A 6,355-nucleotide genomic window follows, 5' to 3' on the forward strand; every position below is an offset into this window, starting at 1 on the left:
GACAAGCAGGAGCAGCTCAAAGAGCAGGGTCGTGTCAGCTGCTCCATGGTCCTTATAACACATTGAGGTGACCCTCCTGCCCCATCCCTGGAAGTGTCCAAGGCCAGGCTGGACAGGGTTGAGCAACCTGGATCAGTGGAAGGTGTCCCTGGCTATGGCAGGGGGGTTGGACTAGATGTTCTTTAAGGCCTCTTCTAACCCAAATCCCCCAAGGCACCAGTTCTAATGAGTCCCACTGCTAATGAACTGATGTCTGTCAACATCAGCACCACACCAGGGATGTGCAGACACTAAAGCCTCTGAGTCAGAGTGAAGAGACACGTCACAGCCTCCCCTCCCTCCAGATTTTGATACCCAAGAAGGATTTATTGATGTTCAGCAGCTGGGCAGATGTTTGGGCTGTGAAGGTACAGCTCCAGTGTGGGTCCCTGCTGGCAAACCTGCTCCAGCGTGGGCTCCTCTGCCCATGGATCCACAGGTCCCTGCCAGGACCCTGCTCCAACGTGGGCTTCCCATGGGGTCACAGCCTGTTTCGGGCATCCCCCTGCTCCATGTGGGCTCCTCCCTGTGCTGCAGGTGGATCTCTGCTCCCACATGGACCCCCAAGGGCTGCAGGGGCACTGCTACCTCCCCATGGGCTGCACCTTGGGCTGCAGGGGAACCTCAGCTCCGGCACCTGGAGCTCCTCCTGCCCCTCCTCCTGCACCACCCTGGGGTCTGCAGGGCTGTTCCTCCCACAGATCTCACTCCTCTCTCTGCATTTCCACAGGCTTTTTCCCCACTTCCTAAATCTGTTATCCCAGAGGTGCTGCCACCAGCTCTGATGGGCTCGGCCTTGCTCAGCAGTGTGTCCATCCTGGATCTGTCTGGCATTGGCTCCACTGGACCTGGGGGAAACTCGAGCAGCTTCCCACAGGAGCCACCTCTGTAGCTCCTCACTACCAAAACCTGGCCACTGAAAACCAATACACTGTTCCAATCAATTTTTCATTACTACTTGGATCTTCTCATCACTGCACTGTAACTCGGGGGTTGGAAGTAAACTTCCTAGTACTGGCATTACTGTGTATAAAATAAAACCTGATCATTGCAAAATGAGCAGAAAATAAGATCTGGAATCCAATATGAGCTCCTCCGAAAATTAAAACCTGGCTGCTGCCAAATCCAGCAGATACCTGTGGGTGGGCAAAATATTGGAAGCAGGAAAAGTACAGAAATACAGAAAAAATACAGAAAACACAAATCCAGGAGCTTCCCTAGGCTTTCTGATGGGTCAGGGTCTTACTTGCAATGTGGATTCCACTCCCTGCCTCAGCCAAGCAGAGAGAAGAAGTTATTCCCAGTGAAATTGTGATTCCTCAGAAGGAAAATCCCACCTGATGTGGGATATTTTTGCGGCTCTGGGAGGTACTGGGTCAGCCTGGGCTGGGATCTGAAGCAGTGGATGGATGGCCTTGGCACAGGATGTTGTGCTTAAGAGTAGAGTAAGGACATCTCCAGCTTGGATCACAGCCCTTCCAGGCCACAGGGAGGGACAAACACCAGCACAGCCACTGCTCCACTGCTGGGAGAACAGAGACCATCCTCCCCACAGGGGTCTGACAGCTCGGGGGGCTTCACCTGCATCCTCAGACCACCTTCCTGAATGAGGGTGTCACCTGAAACCAGCCAGCCCTGCCTGAAGAATCACTTTTCCTTTTAAATTTATTAATTCCCCCCCCCCTCCCCCCCAGCTTGGAGGCAGAAGTGAGAAATCAAAGAGGGGAAAGGAAGAATTACGAGAAGAAAAGCAAAGAAGAATCGGGGTCACCACAAAGCAGCAGCGTTTCAGTCGTCCTTTGAGAGCTCCTCTGTGCTCACACCGTGGGTGTTCTCGCTGCAAACACCAAGAGGGAGACGTTTTCCCTTAGTAGGGCAGGCTCTGGCACCACTGCCCTCCTTGCCTGGCCATAAAAGGGCAGTGTTTGCTGCAGGACCCCCGGATCCTCGGGAAGCTGACGGGTTTTTGGGAAGGGGCCTGCCCCGCTGCTTGCTTTGGACCTCGCAGCCCTCGTGTTAACGTTGTTTTGGCTCGTTCTTTTCTTGTGCCTTTTGTTTTGTCTCTCTCCTCCTCCTGCTCCTCTCAGGAGGTTGGAGGGAGAGAGGCCAGAGAGCCTCCAGGAATGTTCTTGCTTTCCCTATTTTTCATTCTTTCTCTCTCTCTCTGTCTTGGCCTGATTTGATCCCTTCTTTTCCATGATCCATACGCCTGCTCAGAAAACCAGCTGCTGAGTGAAAACCAGTTTCCAAGCCCACAATGCATCCCTGAAGGGCTGACCATGTCCCCAGCTTCTCTCCTGTCTTCCCACGGGAATCTGGAGGGCCCTTCCACCTCCTGCTCTGCCCAAGCCCTGACGTGCCGGGGGCTCAGTGCTGGCTCAGGAAGGGTGGACACCAAGGGAACTCATCTCACTGTGTCCTGGAGATCCCTCCCTTTGGAATTCCAGCCCACAGGAGATGCCCAGCAGAGCACAGTTGTTGCACTTAGAGCAGTGAATCCCAGGCAGGCAGAGGTAGTGAGAGGACGCTGTACCTGCTTGGAGAGACCCTTCCAGGCCTTCACAGAGTCTTTTGGGTTGGAAAAGACCCTTAAGATCATCAAGTCCAACCATTCTCCCAGCACTGCCAAGGACAGCACCAAACCACGTTTCCTGGCTCCACACCTACAGATCCTACATCCCTCCAGGTTCCTGTGAGGGTCCTCACAAACTCAAAGCTCTCTGAGCTGTTACAGGGTGTCAGCTTTGTTTTTCTCCCGTGTCCTTGCTGACACTTCCCTTGGAAAAGACCACAGCTATGGAAATGCAAACTGAAATATCAGGGATCAGCTATACCAGGGAATTATGAGCCTCTCCTCATTTTCCTAAACGTTTTCCAGTCTCTGTGTTGTTGTGGCTGATCTTTCATTTAAGACCTCCCGTGTGACCTTGTGAAGTCACTGGATTGCCATTTCAGGGCCTGGGGAGAGAAAGGGAGAGGTAAAGCTGCAGGAGATGTCCCTTTTGTGGGCACCACACTGCTGGAAAATGTCAGGGAGGAGACCCAGCACTTCTCTGGTGTCAACAAGCCTCCCTCCACATGCTCCTTGTTTACCAATTTCTCCAGAACTTTGTCTTGCTGGAAAACCTGCTCCTTAACAGTGACTGAACTGAACTCTGACCAGCTCTCCATGTGAGGGGTGGGCTCAGCATCCTCCAAAAGGCGAGCCCACCAGAGTGGCATCAGGGCTTTGACCACCCCTGAATACTCCCTGAGCTACAAGGCCTCCAAGCTCTGGAGCTCCCTGGTCACTGTGCCACATCCATGAAGGTGCCACAGGGATTTGGGCTGTGGAGCAGAGCTTTAATCCCCAGCTCCCACCTCCAGCCTCATCTCCCCCTTACCCCCAGCGCTGGCTGTGTGTCAGCCAAGTGTTTTCCAGGAGCTTATGTAGCTTTTGGAAAAGTTTCCAGTGTAGGAGACGTGTTGGAAGGGCCGAACACTCATCTCACGAAAAGCCTCCTGATAGGGGAGAGGTGCCGGTGGCATCGGCCAGGAATTTTTCCTATGGAGCAGAGCAGGGCTGGGAGCGAGAAAAGGCATTAAAAAAAAAAAAAAAAAAAACAAAAAACAAACCCAAAAGTACATTGAATGAACCCAGAGCAGGCAGGACGTGGCCACGGAGACGTTATGCAAAGCACATCTGGAAGGAGTTACAAACAAGGCAGAGTCCAAACAAGTGCAAGACGTTACCACAGGGATGTCTGCGGGAGGGAGTGGCTTGGGAAAGGGGGAGAGCTGGGAAGGTGGGATGAAGATGGAGCAGCTCTGAGGGTGCCCCCAGCCCCGTTGTCGTGTGGCCAATGCCCTTCAGAGCCGCTGTGTTTCTCTGCTTTTAGGGTGGTGCAAGGGAATCCACGTGCCTTTGGATGGTGCCTGCGGGAATGGTGGGGCAGAAATGGGTTTGGGAGGTGGTCACCACCCCAAAGAGCCTCAGTTGGGCTTCCTTCTCCTTCCCTGGTGGAGCCCAGAGCTGAGGGCAGAGCCTGTCCTGGTGCTGGAGGTGTGGGAGCACCGTGGGATTGCGTGTGATCCCTCCCCAGACACCCTGGAGCTGCTCCAGCTTTGCCCCCCTTGGTCCCCAGTGTGAGGATTTTGGGGATCCCCAGCTCCTGGCTGAGGCTGGGGGATGTTGGGATGATGAAACCCACCCCTGGCCCGTCATCCAAGCAGAGCTGGAGGCAAAATAATGAAGGTTTACTTTATTGGGGGGGGGGTGGTGGGGTATTTGGGACTGGTTGTGCCTCACAGATCCCATCCCAGGCCCTCAGGGGGCTCTGGGGGGCCCCTCTCCTAGAACCAAGTGTTCCTTGAACACCCTTCCAGTGGGGAATCCCCATTTCCTCCAGAGAGTGTGAGAAAAGTCCAAAAATCCCGTTTTTAAATAAATTGACATTGTGCCACAGGACCCTAAATTATGAGTTTATACCCCAAAAGCCTTGGGATCTTTTTATGGATTTGGGTGGGGGGAAAGGGGCTCCATGTACCTCAATTTCCCTCCTCCACCAGCACCCAGAGGTTGCTCCCAATAATCAAATGTGCCTAGTGGGGGATCCCCACTTCCTCCAAACAGTGGGAGAACACTCCAAAAATCCCATTTTTAAATAAATCGATGTTATGACACCCCAAATTAGGAGTTTAGACCCCAAAAAAGCCTTGGGGTGTTTTGGTTGTGTGCCTCAGTCCCCCCCATCAGTGGGATCCAGAGGATGCTCCCAATAACCAAATGTGCCTTAAACATCCCCCTTCACCTGTCTCTGGCAGTGGGGATCCCCATTTCCTCCAAAAATCACATTTTTAAATAAATGGACATTATGCCACAACACCCCAAACTGGGGAGTTATGCTCTAAAAGGCTTTGGGGTTTTTTTTATCTCATTTGGGGGGCAGAATGGGCTCTGTGTGCCTCAGCTTCCCTCCTCCAGCAGCACCCAGAGGATGCTCCCAATAATCAAATGTGCCTTAAACACCCTCTCAGTGGGGGATCCCCATTTCCTCCAGCAGCAGAACACTTAAAAAATCCTCGTAAATAAATTATTTTGTAAATAAATTATTTTATAAATAAATTATTTTATCCCTCCCACCAGTGGGATCCAGAGGATGCTCCCGATAACCAAATGTGCCTTAAACACCACCCCCCAATCCGCCTCTGGCAGGGGGGATCCTTATTTCCTCCAAAAATCCCATTTTTAAATAAATCCATGTTATGCCATGATACCCCAAATTAGGGGTTTATGCCCCAAAAAGCCTTGGGGTGTTTTTATCGATTTTTTTGGGGGGAAAGGGGCTCTATGTGCCTCAGTTTCCCTCTTCCAGCACCACCCAGAGGATGCTTCCAATAACCAAATGTGCCTTAAACACCCTCCCAGCGGGGATCCCAATTTCCTCCAAAAACCCCATTTTTAAATAAATCCACATTATGCCACGACACCCCAAACTGGGGGTTTTAACATAAATCCTCGCTATTCCTCAACACCCCAAACTGGGGATTTATGCCCCAAAAAGCTTTGGGGTGTTTTCATTGGGTTTGGGTGGGGAGCAGGGGCTCCATGTGCCTTAGTTTCCCTCCCCCAGCAGGACCCAGAGGATGCTCCCAATAACCAAATGTACCTTAAACACCCCCCTGCCCCATCTATCTGTGGCAGGAGGATCCCCATTTCTTCCAAAAATCCCATTTTTAAATAAATCCATGTTATGTCATGACACCCCAAATTAGGGGGTTATGCCCCAAAAAGCCTTGGGGTGTTTTCATCGATTTTTTCTGGGGGGAAAGGAGTTCTGTGTGCCTCAGTTTCCCTCCTCCACCAGCACCCAGAGGTTGCTCCCAATAACCAAATGTGCCTTAAACACCCCCCCTCTCATCTATCTGTGGCAGGGGACATCCCCAAACCACCATTTCCCCCCAAACCACCATTTCCCCCCAAACCACCCATTTTTAAATAAATCCACGTTATTGCCACGACACCCCAAACTGGGGGTTTTAACATAAATCCTCGCTATCCCTCAACGCCCCAAATCGAGGTTTTACTCCCCAAAAAGCCTTGGGGTGTTTTTATCGATTTTTTTCTGGGGGGAAAGGAGCTCTGTGTGCCTCAGTTTCTCTCCTCCACCAGCACCCAGAGGTTGCTCCCAATAACCAAATGTGCCTTAAACACCACCCCTCTCATCTATCTGTGGCAGGAGACATCCCCGTTTCCTTCAAAACCCCCATTTTTAAATAAATCCACGTTATGCCACGATACCCCAAACTGGGGGGTTTAACATAAATCCTCACTATC

The sequence above is a fragment of the Pseudopipra pipra genome, chromosome 1 (genome assembly GCF_036250125.1).
Source record: "Pseudopipra pipra isolate bDixPip1 chromosome 1, bDixPip1.hap1, whole genome shotgun sequence".
Classification (NCBI taxonomy): Eukaryota; Metazoa; Chordata; class Aves; order Passeriformes; family Pipridae; genus Pseudopipra; species Pseudopipra pipra.